Source organism: Mustelus asterias, unplaced genomic scaffold (assembly GCF_964213995.1).
Source record: "Mustelus asterias unplaced genomic scaffold, sMusAst1.hap1.1 HAP1_SCAFFOLD_35, whole genome shotgun sequence".
NCBI lineage: Eukaryota > Metazoa > Chordata > Chondrichthyes > Carcharhiniformes > Triakidae > Mustelus > Mustelus asterias.
In genome coordinates, this window is record NW_027590117.1 from 2,948,328 (window position 1) to 2,959,717 (window position 11,390).

Genomic DNA, 11,390 nt, shown 5'->3' on the forward strand with positions numbered 1-11,390 from the left:
GGGATTCAGATTGGATCCAAACCTGCACGTGAGTGAGATTTGTTCTGTATCTATCTGTCTCTGGTTGTAGTTGCGAGTGTTTATTTGTTTTATTCATTTCGAGAGGTGGGCATCACTGAAGAGGCCAGCATCCATTGCCAATCCCCAACTGACGTTAAGAATGTGATGGTTTGCTGCTTTCTTGAACTGCTGCAGTCCATGAGGTGTCGGTACAGCCACAGTGCTGTTCGCCAGACAGTCTTTCAGGATTTTGCCACTCTGACAGCGAAAGAGCCGCGATGTATTTCCAAGTCAGGATGGTGAGTGGCTTGAGGGGGAGCTTGCAGTGCTGGTGTTCCCATGTATCTATTGCCGCTGTCCTTCGAGATGGTAAGAACATAAGAACATAAGAAATTGGAGCAGGAGTAGGCCATCTAGCCCCTCGAGCCTGCCCCGCCATTCAATAAGATCATGGCTGATCTGATAGTGGTTTAGTTCCACTTATCCGCTCGCTCCCCAAAACTGTTAATTCCCTTATTGATCAGAAATCTATCTACCTGTGACTTAAACATATTGAACGAGGTAGCCTCCACTGCTTCAATGGGCAGAGAATTCCAGAGATTCACTACCCTCCGAGAGGAGATGTTCCTCCTCAACTCTGTCCTAAACTGACTCCCCCTTACTTTGAGGCTGTGTCCTCAAGTTCTTGTTTCCTTTCTAAGTGGAAAGAATCTCTCTGCCACTACCCTGGTAGAGGTGGTGGGCTTGTGGGTGCAGTCTAAGAAGAGTAGATGAAGAAATATTGCTCCCATTGCCTGAGGAGAGAAGGATGGCTTTTAATGTGCAGAGTATATAGGACCTGGGATGCACTGCCTGAGAGGGTGGCAGAGGCAGCATCAAATCAGGGCTGTCAAGGGGGAATGGAATCAGCACCTGAAGTGAAAGGATTTCCATGGTTATGAGACAAGGACGGGAAAGGGATGAGCTGAGTTGTTCTTGTACAGACCAGCAGAGAGACAAAGGGCCGAATGATCTCCCTTTCTTTGCTGTATCCATTCTAAGATTCGAGGTGTATGAGTGTTGGACTCATTCTGTATCGCTCTGTCTCTGGTGCGACATATGTGTGTGATGTTCATTATGAATCTCTCTGAGAGACTTTGCAAATCTGTACACATTCTATCTGGAAGGTACATAATTGAAACAGGGCCTTTTGTTCTAATTAGTACATGATTCCACACTATCCTCTACTAAAAATCTTCAACGTAACATCATCTGCTTATCTCTGAAATTCATTCTCCATCGTCTCATTACCGAGATTTTCCTTTCGTACATCTGTGCAAGTCGACTCAACTGCTCCAGGTAATAGCAAATTCGAAGTTATACTAACTGCATTGAAAAGTACATTAATATTGATTTCTCTATGGAATGTAATGCCGATATCCAATCACTAACTCCTGTTTGATCTGTCTCTGCAACAGCGACAGTTAAGATGCATTTTTCCGCTCTACTGCAGTTCTGTATTGCGGCCAGTGTATGTCAGCACACTCTGGTAGGCTGAAGTTCAGACATCAGAGAGGGACACAGCAGACAAGAATTGTTCACATCATATTGAACCTGGGACTGAGGAATTTAGAAATACTAAATGTTTTGGCCATTTCATTTTGAAATCTACCAGTACGCTGCTTCCCTCTGTATTCGTCATTTAAATCCTGATAAATGAGCATGGCTAGGCTTATAATTGAATGTATTAGTGCCGGTTGGCATTATATTTGGAACCAAATGGCATTTGAATCATTAGCTTAGTTAGAATTTTATTCAGCAACAGTTTAATTATTAGTACAAACCTATTAAAGCATATATTTCAGAAGGTTTTACCTATTTCTGATTGGGGATATTATATAGAGAGAAATTTGCTTTTCTTGATATATGTTACTGACCTATATCTGGGAGCTTAGGTTTCGATCTCAAAATTTGTCAGTGGTGCAAAATTTGAAAATATTATGATTTTTAGTGAGGAGGATATTGATAATCTGCAAGAAGATATAGACAGTCTGGTGGAATGGGCAGACACGTGACAGATACAATTTAATTAATGTAAGGAAGTGTGAAGTGATGCATTTTGGTCCGAAGATCGAGGAGAGGTGATATAAAATAAAGGATACACCTTTACCCGTCCTAATTCCCATTGCACCTTTACCATGCCAAGATTCCACAGTCTATTCACCCATCACAGAACCCATTGAATATCCAGCCTGCAGTCTACATTGCACATTCTACTTGCACATTCATCATTCAACATTTTACACTCCCATTTTCCGATGTACCTTCATCTTGCAACATCTCCCTGCGCCGTCTCACAAGCCAGCCAACGTCGCACCTCCACTCTGTCCATTGCCCATGCTAGGCTTATCCTGCCCAGTCCGCATTGTGTTTCACTTTGCTCAGTTACAATGCCCAGATTGCACACTGTTCCAACTTTTATATTCTCCATTAATAATAAGTGAATAAATAGAACCATCCCTTGATTAAACACTGTCATCTTTTAGTAGGTGAATTTCATGAAGTGCTGTGTGTGGTTCCCTCCTTGACCTTGATGCTTCTGTACAAATGTAGTCAAAGGAAAATTATCCAAATATATCTTCAATTCTCCTGCTCATTCACAAGGAAATGAGCGGGTGATGGATACAGTTCCATAGTAGGTTTAGAAGATAGAGAATGGATTTACAAATTTAAAATCCAAGGGAGAGATCAATGCCTGGAGTTGTTTTCAGGCTGTGGCGACGAGAATAACAATGCACATTTTCAATTTGAATTGTTCAAAATACTCGAACGGAATATCTATTGTGGATGAAAGGAAACTTTAAACTGTGCAACTGTGCTGTGCTTCAGCGGCTTGTCATATAGTCATAGCGGTTTACAGCATGAAAACAGGCCCTCGGACAACTTGTCCATGCCGCCTTTTTTTCAAAATGCCAAAGCTAGTCCCAATTGCCCGCATTTGGCCCATATCCCGCTATACCCATCTTACCCATGCAACTCTCTAAATGCTTTTTAAAATACAAATTTGTACCCGCCTCTACTACTGCATCTGGCAGCTTGTTCCAGACACTCACCACCCTCTGTGTGAAGGAAATTGCCCCTCTGGACCCTTTTGTATCTCCCCCTCTCACCTTACAGCGATGCCCTCTAGTTTCAGATTCCCCTACCTTTGGGGAAATATATTGACTATCTAGCTGATCTATGCCCCTCCTTATTTTATAGACCTCTATAAGATCACCCCTCAGCCTTTGACAGTCCAGAGACAAAAGTGCCAGTCTATCCTGCCTCTCCTTATAACTCAAACCATCAAGTCCTGATAGCATCCTAGTAAATCTTTTCTGCCCTCTTTCTAGTTTAATAATATCCTTTGTATAATAGGGTGACGAGAACTGTATATAGTATTCCAAGTGTGGCCTTACCAATGTCTTGTACAACTTCAACAAGACGTCCCAACTCCTGAATTCAATGTTCTGACCAATGAAACCAAGCATGCCGAATGCCTTCTTCACCACTCTGTCCACCTGTGACTCCACTTTCAAGGAGCTATGAACCTGTACCCCAAGGTCTCTTTTACAGGAATCTCCATTCATCCATCGCCTGCTGAGCATATCCAGCATTGTCGGTTTTTGATTCTGGTTTCCAGCTTCCAGCTTTGCGTTGTGTTCTGTGCAGGTGTTTAACTGGAACAGGGAACAGATTCTGATCAGCGCTGTGACAGATAGAGTAGAATGTGCCCCCGACTATCAAGCCTGTGAGATTACATTCCGAGCTGCCCACGAGAATAAGGAAGAGAAAGAGGGAGGATCATTCTGTGATGGACAGATTTCATGTACAAAGGACAAAATGGTCTGTATTCCCACAGCTGTTTTAACAGACATAAGATGTAGCAACATGACTTGCAATCAATAAAGTCCCTCTTCACAGTCCTTGACTTTTTAACTACGAGATTGTTGAACTTTCCACATTGTCAAACATCCATATATGGACAAGTAAAGCAAACTTCCAGCATGTGGCGCTTTGGGTAGCGCGTTAGACATCTAAATAATGGCAAGTCAGCCATTCAAAGGTTGTGGGTTTCAGTCCCACCAGAATCGGACTTGGGGTCCGATTAGTAGAAAGCAGGTTGCTGCTCCGTTGATGTGATTCAGCTTCGGCACCGACATTTCCTGCTCTGCCATCTCTTCATGCTGCTTCTGTTTATTGGCTCCCAGGGAAACCACTGACTCAAAAATAAATCGCAAACCCCGGGGGCTTTCTTAAAGTTTGACACGACGTTCGCTGGTTGGGTGAGAAATAGTAGCATCTTTTTCAATTAGATATTTCGCTTCTTTTGAAGATCACGAAGATTAAACAACACACACGTGCAACAACAACAACTTATAAATAACTACAATCAATAAATAAATATCAGTGCCCTGCAACCTGGTGGTGTTATTCTGATGTGTCTGCTGCGCTTGTCCTTCTAGGCGGTCGTGGTCGTGGGTTTGGAAGGTGCTGGCAAAGGAGCCTTGCTTTGTTGCTGCAGTGCATCTTGTAGATGGCGCAAACTGCTGCCATTTTGTGTCGGGAGTGGAGGGAGTGAAGCTTTATGCATGGGAAGCGAATGAAGTGGGAAGCTTTGTCCTGGATGGTGCCAAGTTTTTGCAGTGCTGTTCAAATTGCATTCATCCAGGCAAGTTATCTCAGGAAACCAGGTGCTCGGGTTTCCTCCCACTGTCCAAAGATGAGCAGGTTGGGTGGATTTGGCCATGCTAGATTGCCCCTTGGTCACCAAGGTGTATGTATCGGTAGATTAGCGGGGTGGATGCGTGGCTCTGCGGGAATAGGTCCTGTGTGCGATTCTCTGTCGGAGAGTCGGGACAGACTCGATGGGCAGAATGGTCTCCTTCACCACTGTCGGGATGGTGTGATTCTAAGGCGATTTGACTCTGTTCGAAATTCCCTGAGAAAACAATGGAACGCTATGTTTGTAGAACTTGGAGAATTGGATTTATTGCAAATTAAATGTTTTTTTACTGCAAGATGATGAAAGTATCTGGATCACGTTTAATAAATAGGCAAGATATTTGAGGAGACTCTCGAACTATGTTTTTTTATCGTTGTAGATTATCCACTGTGAAGGGAAAGACAACATTGACAAGCAAGAAATGGATATTGCGACTTACGCAGTTGCAAAGTTCACTGGAAAGGAATCCGAGGATCTGAATCCAGAATCGTCTGGTTTACTAAATCGGTGCTTTAACCAAGTAAGCCACAGAGCCTGATTCCGCTCTTCGTGGGTACAGCAGAATGCTGGAAATACATTCCAGATCTGGTGGTATTAGTGAAAAAAGAGATATTACCAGATCTGTAACGTACCTCTGAAAATAGAGATAGTTCACATTTCAGATGCAGACCTTGCACGGGAATGACCGGTTCTCTCTCCACAGATGCTATGGGATCTCGGATAGATTCATGAAAGAAAAATAACTGAATCCCACAGTGGCCCATCGAGACTGCACCGATTTCCCTGTAAACATTTCAAATCCGCCTTTCCCCGACACCCGCCCATCAGGGTCTCAGGGGAGGTGCTCCTTAGGAATTCACAAAAGAAAGCACATCAGAGGGAATCACACAAATCACTCAGTGAAACACTTCCACTAAACATTGAGCGGTTTAACGTGAGCTTGGTTCCACTTACTGTTTTCAGACACACATCTGGTATAAAAGTAGCCGTGTTCAGGATGTGATTCACACACAGTTTTCTGCTCTGAAGGCAGATGTGCTCCTTCTGTGGCACGAGGTGATTTTTTAAAAAGTACTTTATTCATACGGGATATGTGTGCCGCTGGCGCGAGAAGCATTTATTGTCCAAATTAATAATCTTTGAGTAATTGGCGATGAATTCATTCTGGTGCCGCTGCAGTCCATGTGGTATATGTGCACATACACTCCTGTTCGGGAGGGAGTTCCAAGATTGTGAGCCAGCCAGGGGAACGGTGATACATTTCCAAGTCAGGTTGAAGTGTGTCTCGGAGTGGAACTCACAGGTGGTCGTTGTTTCTCAGCATCAACTGCCCTTGTGCTGCCAGGTGAGAAATTTCTTGGGTTTGGATGCTGCTTCGCGAACGAAAAATTACTGTCAGGAGTGGGATTTGAACCCACGCCTCCAGAAGAGACTGCGACCTGAACGCAGCGCCTTAGACCGCTCGGCCATCCTGACTACATTGGCCAAGTGTAAAATTTCTGCACAAGTCGATCTGAATTCCATCTTTATTGTCATTACATTTATAACTCGATGTATTTTTCCATTTTTGAACCCCAACCAGAGTCCTGTATCTGAGTCCCATCCTTTCCCAAGCCGCCGGGGGCTGAGGACTTCTCATTGCTGGATTGCGCTGTTTGCTCAAATCAACAAAGACCCAATTCCCGCCCTCCCTGTTCCTTACACGAAGGTGTTGAGAGTGTCAGATCTGAGCAACGTGAAGTATCCAATAGGAGAGTTATATCCTGGCGACAGGAATATCTCTCCGCAGCTGCTTTCGGAGCTGCTGAATATTTCCAGCATTTCCTCTTTCTGATTTTGTCCCTTCATTACAGGAGTTCATTTACTGACAACCCAAAACTTGTCTCGAGTGCGCAGGTCCAGACAAACCTTTTCTGTGATCTTCACACAGACACGTTCACTCTTCACTTTCCAACTCACAAGCTTTAAAATCGGCTGCTTCCACACTCAGCACCCTGCGGCATTGCCTTCAACCCTCACCCCACCCTCCACCCGACCACCAGGGTCTCAGTAGTACAAATGCTTCTTGGGAATTCACAAAAGCAAGGGGATCACAGTGTTTGTGAGGGAATATAAAAGGTTAATCCACACTCACAAACGGACTGATTATGTGAGAATCTCTCTCTCTCACGTACACACACACACACACACAGAGAGACCACCACCACCACCACCAAGGCAAATGGTGAAATTTCATCAATTAAGAACATCTGGGATTAAAAGTCTGACGACCATGGATCGATTGTCAAAAGGAAGACAACTGCTTCACTAATGTCCTTTAAGCAATGAATATTTTAACTGGTTTGGACCTAAATGGGGCCCCCGACACACAGCAACTTTGGTGACTCTAAGCTGCCCTCTGAGGTGACCTATCAAGCCGCTCAGTTCAAGGGAAATTTAGGATGGGCAATAATGCGGGCCCAGCCAGCGACACCCACATCCCAGGAATGAATAAACAACATTAGTCGTTGAGTGAAAATGAGGGGATACAGGAATTCAGTTGCAGTACCAAAGGTTGACAGAGACAGAATTAATTGAGAAACCATGTTTCAGTTCCGGAAGCTGACAGTCAGAACAAGTCACTTCTCCACGCACAGTTTAACTGATCGAATCAGAAAGATCCCAATCTTCATTGAGCAGCAGATAATGCAAAACACAGTCTGAATACAGACAGATGCACCAGAAAAAGCATTCATTCTGGTTGCATCACAGCTTGGTGCGGCTCCTGCTCTGTCCAGGACCGCAAAAAATCGACAAAGTGTCGTAAACAAAGCCAGTTCATCACGCAAACCAGCCTGCCATCCATTGACACGCCCGCGTTGCCTTGGAAAAGCAGCGAGTTGAAGCAGCCACACACCGTGGACAGATTATCTACCACCGGCTTCTGTCGAGAACTGGATACAAAAATCTGAGGGCAGGCACGAACCAAGTAAAGAACAGCTTCTTCCTTGTTACCATCAGAATTTTGATTGGACCTACCTCGTATTAATTTGATCTTTCTCTACATGTTGCTGTGACTGTAACTCTACATTGTGCGCTCTCTTCTTTCCTTCGTTTTGTATGGTATGCTTTGTCTGCGTAGCATGTAAGAAACAATACTTCTCACTGTGTACTAATGCATGTGACAAGAATAAATCAAATCAAATAAAATCAAAGAATATGACACAGATATAAAGGTCAAGTCGCCGTAGTTGCAAATGACCAGAGGCTGCTTTCCCCCTCAAAAGGGAGAGCTTACTGGTGGCGATTTAGCCCAAGGGTTACCATACCTCAGGCGACAGGCAATGCTTGGAATATCTAATGTGCGATCGAATAGTACATCTGGATTTTCTTTGCAGAAAATTTGTATCAAAATCCTGATGTTGTTTTTAAATCCGGGGATAATATACGGCTGTTACAAACTGCCCTGCCACCTTCAATGATTTGTACACAGGTCCATATATTTCCCGCTGTTCCTGTTTCCCCTTTTGGAATTATATCCTTTATTTTGTATTGTCTCTTTGCGTTCTTCCCACCAAAATGAATCACTTAATCCGCCACATGTCCCCCCATTCCACTAAGCTGTCTGTGTCCTTTCAGAGTTCGACTGGAATTTCTGTAGCTCTTTTCAGAACCAAAGGGCGTCCCAAATCATTTCACTGATAATAAAGGATTTTTGAAATATAGTCATTGTCCAATTGCTGAACTTTTGAACTGTCTGTTCGATACGTCAGAAATTCCCATATGGGGATGGGGAATAAGTGCACCAGGTGTGGCTCTGTGGCGCAACGGATAGTGTGTTAGATTCCTCGTCATTGTCTGGCGAGACAATCAAAGGTAAACTTTGAAGAAATCAGCTGTTCATAAACTGGTTAGTTAGATGTTGGTTATAGTTGCGATGACCGAGTTGTTCAGGCGTTTGATTTAAAATCTAATGTGGTTCACCGCGCAGGTTCAAGCCCCCAGGGTTTCGAGAGTGGATGAAACTGTTCATTTTCTTTAATCACCTCCAGAGGGCTGATCACTGACTGGAAAACTGATCGCCATTCCTATTGGATTTTGTGAAGATATCGACGAAATATTGAGTGAACAGATGGAAAAGAAGACGATAACAATGTCTGTTTGACTTCTGTATTTTGGGAGCCGATCGTGGCTCTGCGAGGAGAAAGGGGTGAGGTCAGAGGTGCGGGAGACGAATAGGGCACGGTTGAGCGCCTAACCAAACACCGAGGGTCGGGGTGGAGGCACCTTGGTGTCAGGAAGTTGGAGTTCATGTCAGGAGCGCCGATTTGGAAAGAGGCATCAGGGGAACAGTTCCGACTGAGGTGAACAAACTAGGAGAATGGGGATGGCGTCCTTACAGGGATCGGGGTATGAGGATCTGTACTCGGCGTGTGAGTCGGTGGGGCTTTAGTTACTGGTGGTCAGTCTATCTAGAATTGGAGTCAGACAGGTCAAGGAAGGGTAGGGAAGTGTCGGATTTGGACCATGCGAAAATGCGAGGGCAGAAAATGGAAGCAAAATCGCTATTTTTTCCAGGCGCAGATGAGAGCAGGAAGCAGCACCGATACAGTCATCGACGTAACGGAAAAAGAGTTGGGGGGTGGGAAGAGGGGGTGGCGGGGTGGGGGGGGGGGGGCGGTGGCGGTGGCTGAACAGGACTGGAACAAGAAATATTCCACATACTCCACAAAAATCACTCACTTTCAGGCGCGTAACCGGAGCCTAACGGTGCCTTTTGTGATGCTATCTGAAGATTACAGTTTCCAACCCAGTCACTTTGTACAGAAATCTGGTGGAACCTCCTCAAAACTGAGCCTGTTGACTGAAATCCACTATTTCTTTCAGAAATTGCAGGGAGCTTTCTCAGAATTACTTCCCTTGTAACTTTGTCCATTTAATTCTCACTTATCTTAGAATTTTTGATCCGAACAATTCCACAATATCTGTTTGATCTGGATAAATTATTGATGTTCCCAACTCGAACAAAATGCTTTGTTATCAATCGGCCAAGGGGAATTTTGTGGATGGAATTCTAATGTTTAATAATGAGCTGAATGAACTGTTTTTGTTCACAGGGATGAAAGGTTATGTCACTGGGCTGGCAATCCAGAGGTCCGGACTAATATTTGGGGACACGGAGTAAATCCCACCACGGCAGCTTGCAAAATTCAAATTCACGGATTTAATACATAGAAACATGGATAGAAAACAGAAACAGGAGTTGGCCATTCGGCCCAAATAATGCTGGAATTGAATGCAAGCTTCAGAAATGGCGGCCTTGAAATTTCCGTCGATTGTTTTCCAGAGACAACATCACAGAACAACAGAGAACATGTCACACAACAGGACACGCCTTTACAGAACCGAGAAAACTTCTGCTCAAGATGGATCATATTTACACAACCGGGAACACATTTACACAACAGGGAACACATTTACACAACAGGGAAGAATTTGACACAACCACAGTGAAGATCTGTCAACGACAGAGTCACAGTTCCACAACAGAGAGAACAGTTACACAGCACAGAACACAGTTAAACAGCAGGAAATAGATTTCAAAACAGGGCCTGGCTTTGTGTAACAGAAAACAGCTTTTCAGAAATAATCATGTTTTCCATCTCAGTATCTTGCTGGTTTGCTCGGCACCTTTTCTGTCTGTCATTGTGCGTGTATCCTGATAGTCTCTTACTGCTTTTCTGTGTGTCTTTCTCTATCTGTTACACTCGAGGTGATGTCATGTGTTATTGTCCAGCCAGGGTGTGCGTCCCACCACGGAGGTTGTTGTTTTAAATCAATAGTTGTCGGACTGCCGCGCAACAGTCATAGGCAGGAAGCCATTATGTTTCGGAGCAGAGTGTCGCAGCGGAAGCGGCCCGTAACCCAGAGGTAGATGGATCAAAACCACCCTTTGCTATCGTGTTTTCACTCGCATCAAAAAGGCATATTCGGCTGCTGTCCAAGAGCAAATCTGGATTTTCTCGGCAGCAAATTTGCTTCGTCATGTTGATTTGTGTTACCGTGGGTGGCACAGCGCATTTGTCCCAGATTTAGTTCAGTTGGCTGTGCAGCAGATTCAGCCAACAGCTCCCGATCATTTCCCGTATCGGTTGAGATTATTGATACAGGCCCCGCCTTCTCAGCCTTGCTCCCCGCCTGAGATGTGAATCCTCCGGTTAAATCACCAGAAGTCAGCTCTCCCCTGAGATGTCCGCTGAATCATCTCGGACCGTGGACGTTGCTTTAAATTTACAAACAGCAAAAATATGACCTGCTCGTGGAAACCGGAGGTATCCCTAAAATATCATTTCATCATAATTTCGAAATGTATCATTTCGCGAACATTTGCAAACAATCAACTTTCCCCGGATGCAGAATCCAAAGACGAACTGCAGAAATCCTCCAGGAGCCTGACGTGAATTAAACACGGAACCTTCTGACCTGGAGGGACCTGATAAATTAACTGTCTCCCTCTTTACTTTCTATGGATTTACATCGAATGGAAGAGTTACAACGAACCGAGATTAATGAGAGAGCAGGACCACAACATTGTCCTGCGGGAGAAATGTCTTCTTGTTGCGGGTGTTAAGAGCACAAGAGCTGGTTTGGGGCAGTATAGACGCAT

At 44.4% G+C, this 11,390-nt stretch overlaps 1 non-coding gene across 1 annotated transcript; it reads right to left on the reverse strand.

Annotated features, from left to right (window-relative positions):
• Positions 1-6,137: 6,137 nt before the first annotated feature.
• On the reverse strand, positions 6,138-6,220 carry trnal-cag (transfer RNA leucine (anticodon CAG)). Its single transcript has one exon. It is a non-coding gene; the product is annotated as a tRNA-Leu (tRNA).
• Positions 6,221-11,390: the final 5,170 nt, after the last annotated feature.